The sequence below is a fragment of the Acomys minous genome (genome assembly GCF_964271855.1).
Source record: "Acomys minous genome assembly, chromosome: 13".
NCBI classification, from domain to species: domain Eukaryota; kingdom Metazoa; phylum Chordata; class Mammalia; order Rodentia; family Muridae; genus Acomys; species Acomys minous.
In genome coordinates, this window is record NC_140495.1 from 72,683,430 (window position 1) to 72,697,831 (window position 14,402).

Consider the following 14,402-nt stretch of genomic DNA (forward strand, 5'->3'; position numbering starts at 1 on the left):
TATATTGGACACTGAAGAAGACACAGATATTTTTTAATGATGGAATAATTAACCGTTTTAACACACTTAACTTGTATGTATGTGTTTGTGCTTGGGGGCATGTGAGAGCCAGAGTGTGCACAACAGGGTCAGAGGCAACTTGTGGGAACTGGTTCATTCCTTCATCACAATATTGAACTCTGATTGGCAGAATGGGGCCAAGAACCTTTGACTCGCTGAACTCTTGCTGGCCCTGAGGGAATGCTTTTTAAAAACAGGTTTATTGGATCTTAACTTAGCGGTTTTGGTTCTAACCTATATCATTTCTCCTGATCCATTAGAACCCTGAAATTCTTTTGGTGTAATGAGGTCTTAGAAGATTTTTATAGTATTGTTATAGAATTTGTTATTTATTTATTTTATTTTTTGAAGCTTGAGGAACAGTTTAGTAGAGTTTAAGAGAAAAAGAAAAACATAGTATACATTAGGGAAAAATCCCAGAAGCTGCCTGCCAGGACAAAAGAAGAGAAAGCAGTACCTTTTAAGAAATTAAAAAGTACTTTGAAGAATAAAGTGGGCCTGATCAGCTGAGGAAAGAACTGCATAGCCCCAGGATAGGGTTTACTATTTCTTATAAATATATTATAAAATATAAATAGTTCTGTGTTCAGTTAAAGTTGCCTTTCCCAACAAATTATTTGAAACAAATGACCTCTTTAAACATTCTCTTAAGGACTGGGTCTGTCAATGTTACAGTGTTGTCACCACCCTGTAGATCATGTGACAAGATAACCAAACTTGTTAGTAAAGTCTGAGCCCAGGAACCATCTTATCATTGAACTTGGAGGCCCCTGCAATGACCTTTTACTTCCAAGGTCAGAAGACACTTGTAAACCAGCTTATTCAGACAGACTTGTTCCTTTTGTCCCATCAACCCACGGAGAAGGGTTTCAGAGTATATTTTCTGAATCCTACCATAGATATTCTCTGACTTCTCAAGGGTAGAATGTCTGGGTCTCATTTGAACTGAGGAGGAGATAAGCTAAGGAGTGGTGGGTGCCTTGGGGGCTGAGGGCTGAGCTCTCTGAGGAAGTGAGGGTGTGCTGAAGCATCAGTTGTCTTGGTGACTGAAGCTCTGCATAGACTGCACGCTGGATTGTTCCACCCCTAGTGTTGAACATGCCCCTAGGCACAGGCACACACACATGTTTGGGCAGTCCAGTCATTTACAAAAGGACACTGGAATGACTAGGGAGTCTAAATGGGAAATGTTATCTAGATAGTGGTCACCAGGCTGTCTTCTCCTTTGTGCCTGTGACAGCCTTGGCTCCCTGTGGCTCTGGTTAGCCTGACAGGACGTGCAACTTCTAAAGTAGTTACTATCCCCAAGCTCAGCTGTTTCTTCTGGAATGTCAGATCTTGTCAGGTTGCCTGTTAGATTTTCTTCTGGATCTTAAGATTCAAAACGTCCAAAGCACTGTTTTATTTTATTTTATTTTGTCCTTAGTTTTTGTGTTAGTAGGCCCTGTAGATTGTTTTTAACCTATTTGTTGTTGGTAGCATGTCAGCGACCACCCTGATCCCTATAAGTTCATGAACATCCAGCAGTGGAATCGACCAGTGTCAGGGTGTCACAGGTGGGAAAGCAGAACAGGATTCCAGCTGTGAACCATACCCTCATCTTGCAAAGTCCTCCAAAACATACAGCAGCATTGGGTGGAAGTCTGCCAAGAGCACTGTTCCCTTCATGGGATGGAGCGGCTTTCCTGGTTGTTGGGGAGGGCCTTGCTGTGTGGGAGTGTGCTTTTCTGCCTCTCCGCATGTACCCCCGAAGCCAGGTCCTCTGCAGCAGTCAAGGCACTGTTGTTACTCATAGCCCCTGCCAGAGTCTGCTATTGAGACTTTCAGCTCCCTCGTGTGTAAATGGTTTTAATGTTAACTTTACTAGTCATTGTGGATTGTCACGCCCACCGAATTTTCATAGCCACCTTTTCCCACGTTGTTGTTTTTGCGCTGTGTTGCTGATGAAGAAATTGGGGTTAGCCATCATTGTGTTAGTGAGCGGCAATGCCCAACGTAGATGTGTACTGCCTTAGCTGGGCTGTGTGCTGTTAAGAGAGCTAGCTGCTTTCTACACAGTGGTTCTGAGAGTGTGACCTAGGGCAGTCAGTAGTAGTATTAAAACTCCAGGGCAACCTCAGGAGCACCCAGGACCTTTCAGTAGTTCAGAATTTTTCCAGACAGATTCTGAGTTAGTGGGTGTGATAGACATCTGTCTATTAGCAATCTATTGGTGATTCTGATTCTGATCTTAGTGCTCGGGCTGATGAACCATGGTGTAAGTGACTGGCTTTTCGTATGACATCTCATGTGCCCATGTGGAGAGAGATTTCGAGGCTACAGATAGTAATTTTGAATTACTGAGGGCTTTTGTCTTGGAGTGGGTGTTTTCAGCACAAGAGTGATCTAGTTGCAAATCATTTGACAGCCATTTTTTCCCTACAATAGTAAGATGAATATATGCTCAAATGCTTAATTAGAAGAGCGGCTATTGTGGGGTTTCTTCTCAGCTCTTCAGGGTTTGTAAAGATGCTGGTTTAGAGGATAGGTTAGGTTTGAGTTTATTTCCCGCAGAAGAAAACAAGCAAAAGGATTTAAATTCTTTTAAAAATATATTTTATTAATTTATTCATATTACATCTCAATTGTTATCCCATCCCTTGTATCCTCCCATTCCTTCCTCCCTCCCATTTTCCCCTTACTCCTTTCCCCTATGACTGTGACTGAGGGGGACCTCCTCCCCCTTGTATATGCTCATAGGGTATCAAGGTTCTTCTTGGTAGCCTGCTATCCTTCCTCTGAGTGCCACCAGCCCTCCCCATCCAGGGGACATGGTCAAATATGGGGCACCAGAGTTTGTGTGAAAGTCAGACCCCATGCTCCACTCGTGTAGAGAATGTCCTGTCCATCGGGGAGATCTGAGTAGGGGTTCAAAGTTTACTGTACGCATAGTCCTTGGCTGGTGCCATAGTTTGAGCAGGACCCCTGAGCCTAGATCTGTCCTTCATAATGTTCTTCTTGTAGGTTTCTAGGACCTTCTGGATCCTTCTATTTCCCCATTCTCCCATGTTTCTCTCACCTAGAGTACCAGTAGGATGTCCTCCCCTCTGTTCCACTTTCCTGGTAAGTGAAGACTTTCATGGGACATATCCCTTGGGCTAGTATGCAGATATAAGTGAGTATATACCATTTGAGTCTTTCTGCTTCTGGGTTAACTCACTCATTATGATCATTTCTACTTCAACCCATTTGTCTACAAATTTAGGGAATTCCTTGTTTTTAATAGCTGAGTAGTATTCTACAGTTTCTTTATCTATTCTTCTACTGAGGGACACTTAGGCTGTTTCCATGTTCTGCCTATTATTAATAAGGCTGCTATGAACATGATTGAACAAATGTTCTTGTTGTGTGGTGGAGCATCTTCTGGGTATATTCCAAGGAGTGGAATATCTGGGTCTTGAGGAAGCCCTATTCCCATTTTTCTGATATAGCACCAGATAGAAGGATTTAAATTCTTAAAGTAGCATTTGTCTTCTATATTGCCTTCAAATTACTGAAAGAAATTTATACCTTCACCCCCTTTTAATTCAACATTTGATTAAATCTATCAGTCCAGTTGTACTTTGAACTGCCTTCTTACAATGCATGATTTTTGCTATTATTTCATACTCAATGTAACAAATATTTGCCTACTGAAAACAGTTTTTTAAAATTTATTGATATGTGTTATTATGCACTGAAACATGTATTGATTAATACCATCATCGCTATTTTTATTTGTTAAAGTCTTTATGTATTTTGAAGGTGTAAATCTTAGTTATCTGTGGAAGTAGATTTAAGTATTACCAAATCCTGATTTTCACTGTGAAAGTTTGGGTTGTGCTGTTGATAGCAAGCACACTTCAATCAAAGTCTCCTTTGTCCCTTGTCTCCCCCACCCCTTTTTTAGCTGCTCAGTTTGTCCCATGGATTTCACAGATCTTCCCACACTCCAGATTTCGGAGGAGCACAGGCTCATGGGTCTTCTCCTTCCACTTTCTTCCGCCTTTGGGTCCTCCTGGTTGGTTCTTTGTCTTCTATGCTAGTGTTTACCTTTCTAATGTATGAGTACCCCAGGGCTCCACAGTCCCACCTGTTCTTTACCTTGGCAATTCCAGAGCTGATTGCCTCTGGGATTTGGCTCATCTCTGGTTTGACTCAGTGTCATCCACAAGCCAAACTGCCAGATTCAAGTGTGGTGCACATCTCTTTTGAACTTCATTTTCCTGTGTGCAACTATTCCAGAAATTTCTACCAAGAAGTCAGAGACGTTTCAAATATAGCACTGCCCTTCAGTTTGCTCTGCCTTCTGATTTTCCTGGTAGCAGTAGGTAGCAACTAGAGGCATAGAGTTTCTTCACATTAAAACCTTGGAGACATGGCTTTTTTTTCTCACTTTGCATGTCAAATATAGTAGGAGATTTTCTTATGCATGAGCATCCCATTGAATTTAGACTCTTAACTACTGCTCCCTACCTCTGGCCACTAGGCTGCTTTAAGCCACCATTGTCTCTTTTGGGGCGATTACAGCAGCCCGCAATATACCATGTTATTAGCCTTTGCCCCAAAGTATTCATAATGTGGCTCTCTTAGAGGTTTTTTTTTAACAACACGTGATCTGTCTTCATTGCTCAGAGCCCTTTTTTCCCCACTCACAGGAAAAGCAGGTTGTTACTGAAATACACAATCTTACATGATCTCCATCTTTCTCTCCCAAACCTCTCTGACTTTATTTCGCACAACTCTTTGCCTCTGTATGCAAATGCATAAGATAGCAAATAATGCTCTCTGTCTTCTCATATCTGTACCCTGATGTGGCCCATTCCTCTTAAGTGCTGGACCTAGTAATTGCTTTTAACAAAATAAATGCAGCAAAAAGTGTGAGGTATCACTTGTGAGATGGGGGTTTAAGAGAGATAGTTTTGCCTTGCTTGTGCCCCCTGGCTCTTTTCTCCTGCTCACTTTGGTTAAACACGCTGCCTTCCTGTCTTCTGTCTTGCATCGAGTTGGCTACATAATAAGGGCTTGAAGCAGCATCTAGCCATAGCCAGGAAGGGCTAGAATTCTGGGCAGCACTGTTTGAGTAGGCTCAGAGGCAGATCCACCTGCAGCCAAGCCTTGCAATCACTACTTGGCCAGTTGTAGCCATGGAGAAAATCTGAGCAAGAGGATGTAGTTAAACTCTGCTCATATTCATGGCCCATAGCGTCTATGCTAATACATGTTCCTCATTTAGTTTTTGTACTTTTTTTGGTTGATGCTGTTTTTGCTTGGTCTCATTGTATAGTTCAGGCTTGCCTTAAACTCAGAATACTACAGTTGGGATTATAGGTGTTATAATTTATTCTATTATAGTATGCCTATACTATAAATAATATATATTATAGTATGTAGTTATATTATAGACACCATCATGCTGGGTTCTACATACCTTTAAAAACCCACTAAGTTTAGACATTGCTGTCAATACCTAGTGTTTTCATCAGTATCTGTTGCTGTGATGAAATATTTAAAAGGTATTGGAAGGGCAATGCAGACCTACTCAGCTCATACTGGCTTGAATGAAGAGAAATAACAGGAATACCGTGGATGGCCCAGGACTGAATATAGCCCCTTCAGAAGCAAGCATTCCCCACTCTCAAAGTTTCGTCGTCTGACAGTCCATTCAGATTTGTTTACTTGTTTACTTGTTTGTTTGTTATTTTACATCCTGGTTGTAACCCCATCCTGTCCTCCTCCCAGTCTCACCCCCCCTCTTTCTCCCTTACACCATTCCTTAGAAGCTCCCCTTCCCATCCACTCTAGCTCATCAAGTCACATCAGGACTTAACTTGTCTTCTTCCACTGTGTCCTGGCAAGGCAGTCCCACCAGGGGGAGGTGACCAAAATGCTGGCAACAAAGTCCATATCAGAGACAGCCCCTGTTCCCCCTTATTAAGGACCCATATGAAACCTGAGCTGCCCATTGGCTACATCTTTGTAGGGGGCTTAGGTGCAGTCCATACATGGTCCTTGACTGGTGCTTCAGTCTCAGGAAGCCCCTCTGGGCCCTGGTTAATTGGCTATGTGGTCTTCTTGTGGGGCTCCTGTTACCTCCAAGTCCTTTTCTCCTTCCCTCTACTTTTCCACAAGACTCACTGTGCATCGCCCAATGTTTGACTGTGAGTCTTAGGATCTGTTTTGAAGTGCTGCTGGGAGGAGCCTCTCAGAGAACAACTTTGCTAGGTTCCTGTCTGCAAGCATAGCAGAGTATCCTTAACAGTGTTAGAGGCTAGCTCTCTCCCATGAAGTGGGCCTTGGGTTGGGCCAGGCATTGGTTGGACATTCTCTCAATCTCTGCTGTATCTGCTCTATCTTTATCCCTGTGCCTCTTGTAGGCAGGGTACATTTTGGGCTGAAGTTTTCGTAGATGGGTTGGTGTTCTCCTCAGGAGACTTATCTAGTGAGAGGGTGTCTTCTTCAGGTCTCTATGGCCCCTGCTACTAGGAGTCTCTGCTAGAGTCCCCCTTATATCCGCCCGGGAGCCTATCCTGACTTAGCTCCCCAGCTTGTCACAGAGATGCACTCCCACCCTCTTACCCCTCCACCCACAGTTTCTCTTTTTTCTCTGCAGGCCTCTTGTCCTCCCACCCCGGCTCTCCCCAGGTCTGATCTCCACCCTCATAGCTCCTGTGCTCCCCCTCCTACCTTGTTCTCTCTCTTCAACCACTACCTCTGTCTATTAATTCCCCCATCTGAGTGAGATCTAAGCATCCTCCCTTGGATCCTCCTTGTTGCTTATCTTCTTTGGCTCTGTGCATTATAGTATGTTTATCCTGTACTATATGGCTAAAATCCGCTTATGAGTAAATACATACCATGTGTGTCTTTCTGAGTCTGGGTTACCTCACTCAAGATTATCTTTTCATTCAGATTTTAAATCAGTCATTGGATTGAACTATTGCTTAGGTCAGAGCCCTCACAATCTGTTTTTGGAAATTTCTCATGAACATACCCAGGAGTGTACTTTACATCCCAATAGGTGTCAGTGCAGATATTTGTGATATGAACATTTCTTTGCTGTGTAACCTAGGGCAGCTCATTGAGTTCTCCACTTGTAAATGTAAGAAGAGATTATTTGTGTTATCACATAAGTGAGTTTAGGGTAGGGGTTGGCCATGGCTAGGTAAGAAGATTGGCAGATTTTCTACACCTCCCCACAAACAAACAAACAAATAGAAAACTGGACAAAATTGAACAAAACCCCACCACTGAAGTACTTTGGCAGTACTTCAAGGGTAAGTACCCTAACCTTGGCAGAGTTTAAGAACTGCTACAGTGTTGCGGTTGTATTTTGTCCTTCAGCCTTACCCTGCCCTGCTTGCCTGCCCTCAAGCCCCAGGTTGATTACTGGTGATCTGCTGGGCAGGCCGGGGCACAAGGCAGGCAGTTCTGCAAGAGGCTCATTCTGTGGGTGGACACTCACTGAGAGGAGGACTTTCTAGTCTCTACTCAGACATGAAGGCAGGCTTGGAAAGGAGCAAAACAAATAGGAGTTAAAACAGGAAGCAGACAGTTGAACAAAGACATTTAGTGGAAACAAGACTTGACAGATTATGGCAGACAACGATGGTCAGGAAACAGAGCAGGAGTGGCGTCCTTCAGGCAAGGCAGCAACAGGAGTGCTGTCCGGAGTCCAGGCCTTGAGTGGTATTGTGTCAAATGTCAGTGTTCCCATGCAGTTATGAAGAACGCATAGGGCCTTGCTAAGGACTCAAGCAGTTCATCAAACACTATTTCTAAATGAGAAATTTAGGTGGCAGACTTCAAAGCAGCTGCTGTGAGCTGGTTCAAAGCAGAAGAGGTGTAAAGAATTAGAGGGGAGTGAGACAGATGGAAAACTTTCACTAAGGACCTAGAAATGGTTTCACAAAGAACCACATAGAAATTCTGAGTTTGAGGAGTTAAAATAGAGAAGTGAAAGCTGCTAGAATTTCCCAGTGGTCGGGTTGACATAGCAGTAGAAAAAAACTCAGTGAACTTGAAGACAGCTGACCTATTCTGAGGATCCAAGGAGAAGGAAGGTTGAAGAAAAATCAATAGAGCTCCAGAGTACTGTGTGCTGTGGCCAGGCTCCTTTCAAAAGGGAAAGGAAGAGGAAAAAGCGTTAGAAGAAATTATAACCTTAACCCAGCCCGCATGTTTAAGAAGCTTAGTGCAGTTCAGATGGGAAAGATAGAGAACGAACCTTGAAATGGCACTGGAAAATTTAACACGACGGTGAAAAAAGTTAGAGCATCGGTGTGATTCGCAGTCAGCTGTGAAACAGTGGACAGCGGAGGGAAGGAGAATTAAGCAGTCCAGGCCCGGAAAGAAAATGTGTAGGTTCATTAGGAATCCTGCAGCACTAAGAGCATCCTTCAGAAAGTGCCCATGAAGTAGATGTGCTAAGGCAAACCCTGAGAGAATTCACTGCTAGCCGGCCTTCCTCACAAATGATGGGGAAGGAAGCCATTCAGGATGAAAAGGAGTGACACTAGACTGTATGGCGGATTTACACACGTATGCACACTCATGTTATCAGAAAGCATCAGTAAAGTATATGTTTAGTAGTTAACAAAGATTTTTACCTTTTATCCTTATAAAAGATAAAACATAATAAAAAACAGTAATTATAGCACTGCTGTCTTGGGTTTCTTTCATAGATAGATAAATAGGTAGGCAGGCTGACTGACTACATATAGTAATTGTACAAAAAAAAAGAAAAAGGAAAAAGTGGAGCTGTACAAGAGAATAGCATTTTTTACATTTTAAAAATTATTTTAAAGTTTTGTGTGTGCATGTAAATGCAGGTGCTTGCAGAGGCTAGGATGTCCGATCCCCCCTCCCACACCACGGGGCTGGATTTACAGGTGGTTGTGAGGCACCTGATGTGCTGGGAATCATACTTGGATCCTCTGGAAGAGCAGTCCATATTCTTAACCACCAAGCCATCTCTGCAGTCCGCAGAATAGCAGTTCTAAAAATATATTTTCCTGTATTATGGGACTATTACTTGGAATTAAATTGTGATAAATTGAAGGATGTGCTTAATTCCTATTGCAACTATTAAGAAAATCATTCTGAAATATACAGTGAGCTAAATAAAAAAAATCAAAATGTATACTAAAAGCAATTATTTAGTAAAATAAGAAAGTAAAAGAAATAAGCTGTGGGTAGGAGGTAGGAGATAAAGGCAGGAGTAATGATGAAATGCAAATGGAAAATGTAAATATGTCTATTAAAATTGTATTAAATGTAAGTGATGTAACTGCTTCATTCACATGCCACAGATTAGCATAGAGAAGTTTTAAAAAGTCACTTCCAATCTAGTCAACCTCTGATAGAGTACTGCTAGTCAGTGGCCAAATAATAGATTGGAAAATAGATTCCAAAATACTGGGGAAAGGTACCATACAAATAGCAATTAAAACAGTTGAAATACGTATGTTAATATCAGACAAAATGGACTTTAAAAATATATTTTTAATTTATATATTCACTTTACATCCTGGTCATAGCCCCCTTCTTCCTCTCTTCCTGGTCTCTCCCTTCACCCTCTTCCCCTATTTCCCCTCCCCTAGACAAGATGAAGTTTAGGACAAGTGTTACCTAGGACAAAGAAAAGCTGTGATTAAAGAGCTAGTACACTAAAAGATACAATAATAATTATTACTAATATTAATATTAGGACTGGAATTATATAATATGCCATAACCTATAAAAGTATCAAATGTTTAAAATAAATGAAAGAATAGAATTTTGACAAGCTTTGGCTAGACAAAATGTACTTGGGACTATTTCCTAGGGGAAAAACTCGAGTACATTGGACATCATGTGTATTAATTGCCCTCAGAACACAAGACGAACAAAAGGTGACTGGCTGGTTGTAGTGGTGTGTACCTTTAGTTCTGTCTGTTTGGGAGACTGAGGGGGGCAGGCCACTTGAATCCATGAGTTTAAAACACTAGTCTGGAGGCATAGAGAAACTCCATTAAAGGAAAAAAGATCATTGCTACACAGGAAGAACATAGTTGTAAATCATCTAGAAAAAAAAATATTTGAATAGGCATTCTTACCAGTGGAGATATATGAACGGCTAATAAATACACAAAAATGCCAGCATTATTAATCATTGAGAAATATAGATTATATTTCTAGACAGATAAACAGTCCCCCAACTAGCATGGCCTGCTTAGCTGAGACCGCCCACTGAAATACAGCCGACTGGGTGGCTTACACAAGCAGGTTCTCGCGAGGACCTTTGCCCTGGCTCGCAGACCGCAAACTCTCATGTCCCTTTCAGCGAAGCTTGTGTACTCTATTTCTTCTTGCCCATTGTTTTTTGAGGGGGAAGGAAGTCAGGTCACCAGTCCCTTCATTTGCCCCATCTTATGCCGTCATCTAACCCTGCTTGCTTCCCAAAGCCCCACCTTGAACTACTAGTAGGCCTTTAGCTTCTGTGGGGCAGTTCTCTTCATAACATTGCACCCTCTCCAATCATATCCTCTTCAACAAAAAGCATGTGAATTCCACCCTATTATTCCACAATGTCTTAACTTGTCGCAGACTCTAAAGACTGAAGTCCAAAGGCTTATTTCAGTATCACTTAAGTTCAATAAGATTGAACTTTTAAGTATAATTCATCTTGAGGCAAAATTCTCTGAACTGTGAAACCAGGTAAGTGATCTGCTTCTACAAATACCTATAATGCTGGCTGCAGGGATAGGGTAGACATTCTCACTTTGAAAGGAAGAAGACCAAAGGGAGCAGGAGTTAGAGCATCCGCAGGACATCAGAGCAGACACCACTGGCTCTTGGGGCTTCAGAGCTGTCGCTCTTGGTTTGATGCTGTCTGCACTGCTGGGGAGTGGTTTTGCCTGCTGGATTCACTAGGATGACAGTTTATATTTCTCCAGTCCTGCTGGGAAGACTTTGGACAGCTGCCATGTGAACTCTAACACAGTGTCCCCACTGCCTCCGACACTTTGAGCCCTTGGATGCAGCCTTGATGACCTCTGGCTAGCTTGTGGGGTCATTATTCTCTTGGCTTCATAGGCTCATGCACTTTCCCACCAGACAACTGAATGATCTAGCCCTATAGGAACTGAGAAGTCCGTCAGTCTACCTCAATGCCATCCTGCCTCCATCCCCATCACTTCAGCTCGGAGGTGTTCACGGTTTATAACTGCTCAGCAAAAGCCGTTTTGAATTTGGGGGCACTAGTTGTTCAAGACCATAGCAGGTAATAGAGCATACATCGTTGAGTATAGAGAAAATCTTCAAATGCTGCCACTAGGAATGTAAAATGGTACATTACTTTGGAAAACAGTCTGTAATTTTCTCAAAAAAAGGTTAATCTGTGATGTGACCCAGTGCTTACACTTCTAAAATCTACCTAACAGAAATAAATAATGCCCACCTAAAGCCATGTTTGTTTATAGTAGCCTTAAGCTATGAATCTGGAAGCCCCCAAACTGGTGTATACTTAAATGAAATGCAAATGCATGCCCATAGAGTGGACTGCATATTCAGAAACCTATGTCAGAGTCAGGAAAACCCCAAGTCTGGTCTGCACCTGGCCAAGGTGTTCCGTTTCCTGTGGCATCTGCTGTCAGCGCTGCAAGTGCACAGTTGAGGACTTGCAGCAGGAATGTGCAGACTGCGAAAGCATACTCCTCATTATGTCAGCATTGGCAAAACAAACAGCTCCCGAACTTAGTTAATAAGCCAGATGAAACACGTTTTCTTGAGTAACTCCGTGTGTGTGAAATATCCTGGAAAGCCCAATTTCTAGAGACAGCAGACCAGTGGCTGCCTCAGGCTGGAAGGAGGGCATATCACTTGCAGACTGGCACAGGCGGCCTCTTACGGGAGTGTTCTAAATGTGGATCGTGATAATAGTTACACAACCCGCTAATTTTACCAAAGTCTCTCTCTTCAACATGTATAACGTGTAAGTTTTGTCATAGTATATTACTTGTTGAAGTTACAGAAAAGTATTAGTGAAAAGTCAAGTACAGTTGCTGTATAGCGTGAAATTCTTGGGCACTCACCGCAGGTGGCATGGCTTAGGAGAGAGGCAGCTAGCAGGAGGCGCTTAGGTCACTGCAGTGTGCCTTCCTAGGGACATGACATCTTGGCTTCTTCCCGGTCCTCTCCTTTGGCTTTGACCATGCAGTGAGCCGTTGTTTCACCATGCTCTCCTGTCAGGGCCACCTGGAGCCCCGTCCTTGGCTCATATGGTTGCTCCACCTTCTTTGACTGACTTCTTCATACTGTGACCCAAATTCGCCTTTCAGGTACTCATCTTAACATGAAGCTTAACTTTTGTTTTTATCATTTTATGTGACTTTCTATAATTGGTACCTCACCTTTAATTTAAGTGAACAGATGACAAAAAAAAAAAAAAAAACCAAAACAAGAGGCTGTTAGAGTAAGGCTTATGAATTGGAATGTGGTTCTTTTACTTGTAGGAGGCATGGCCTCTAGAGTAACCAGATTGTAGTGTTAATTGCCTTGTTTCTGCCTACTACTAGTTCAGCTAATGCCTCTGTAGCTTTGAAGCAAACTTTCTAGTCCTCAGTTGCTAGACAGTTGGGAGAAGCACCAGAAATATCCTAATCTTTTTGGTGCTTATTTAATCAATTTTTCCTATTAAGTGACCTTGTAATGTGAACTGTGGGATAAATATCATAAAGAGGGAAACAACAACAAAATCACTATTCTTCATGATACAAATTTGAAGCTATTGCTCACCAACAATTTATTTACCTGTGTGTCCAGTGCGTATCCAGGGGACTCTGGGTGTGCAGCAGTGGCTCAGTTATCTGTCATCATTTAACAATAGACTTTCTGTTGCAGTTTTTGTGCACCAGGAATGCGGAAGCATGTCAGCTTGCTTCTCCTGCAAGCTTGCAGGGGAGCTGCTGGTTCTGTAGTCCTCCCAGGCTCTGCTGGGGAAGCACTCACTCCTGCTCCTGTCCTCAGCTGATTGTGTCCAGCATCCTGTTTTGTGCCACAGCTCTTCTGTAGGTCATAGCATGACATGGCAACTAGGGCCTCAGAGAAAGAGGGGTCATGTGATCAAGGCAGAAACCAGAGTCTTTCTGTAATGCAATTACTTCCATTGTGTTCTCCTTATATGTTGACTAGTATGCTCCAAGACTTGAGATAGTGCACCATTTCTCTGTTCCATCTAACCTTATTAGATGAGGATTCTGCATTTTGACTATGTACATGCCCTCCCTGGAATGAAGGCTGAAGCATATTCACGGTGCTTATAACTGAACACATTATCTGGAGGATCATGCCATTTAGAGGTTTTCTAAGTCTTGAAAATAATACAAACTTCATGGGTTAATTATTATTAAACCAACCTTACATGTCTTAGAAAATCATTGGTAAAGATGGTGTCATTTTAAACAGTACATTGCTGGGTTTGACTTTCTGTTCTCTCATTTAGAATTCTTCAGTCAACTTGCCGTGGTACGGGCCTGTGACTTTCCCTTCATTTTATTTTTGTGAGGTTTAAGTGTGAAGTCTCAGGTGGCTTTATAAAATGAATTGAGAAAGCTCTCTTTTAGAGACTGCCATGGACCACAGAGCACAGCATGGCTTCTCCCTTCCATATCCTGCAGGTTACTAATTACCAAGGGAATAAGGCAGCCTACAAGCCCATTTCTGATCTCTCAGTGAGTCTATTATCAGCGATGTGATTTTAAGGCATTCCTTATGAAACATTATCTTTAAATTTAAAAAGTTATTATTATTATTTATTTACATTACAACCTGGTTGTAATCCCCTCACTCTTCCTTCCTGTTCCCCCTCTTCCTTCCTTTTCCATTCTATTCCCCTCCCCCATGACCTCTGAAAGGTGGGGTCCTCCTCCCCCACAGTCTGACCACAGGCTATTGAGTTTCATCTGGATAGCCTGCTTCCCCTTCTCTGTTGAGACAGGACCTCTCTCCTAAGGGGCAGTGATCAAACCAAGGGCACCAGAGTTCTTGCCTCTCGCAGTCCCCAGCTTTCCCCTCTCCTGCCCCGCCATGTGGAGAATGAGCTGTCCATTGGCTGCATCTTATCAGTGTGTCTAGGTTCTCTGCTTGCAGTGTCCTTGGTTGGTGCATCAGTTTGTTCAGGCTGCCCTGGGTCCAGATCCACAGCCTTGATGGTCTCCTTGTGGGGCTCCTGACAATCCCCTACCACCCCCAGTCTTTCCATTCCCCTAACTCTTGCATACATTCACAGCTCTTTGACCCTGAACTGTGTGATGGTTGCTGTCTTAAAAGCTGTTTGGGGGTGG

General features: G+C 42.7%; 1 protein-coding gene across 1 annotated transcript in view; it reads left to right on the forward strand.

Moving 5' to 3' along the window:
* LMBRD1 (LMBR1 domain containing 1) overlaps window positions 1-14,402 on the forward strand; it is a 90,328-nt gene that overhangs the window by 15,271 nt on the left and 60,655 nt on the right. The gene's annotated exons all lie outside the window — the stretch shown is intronic.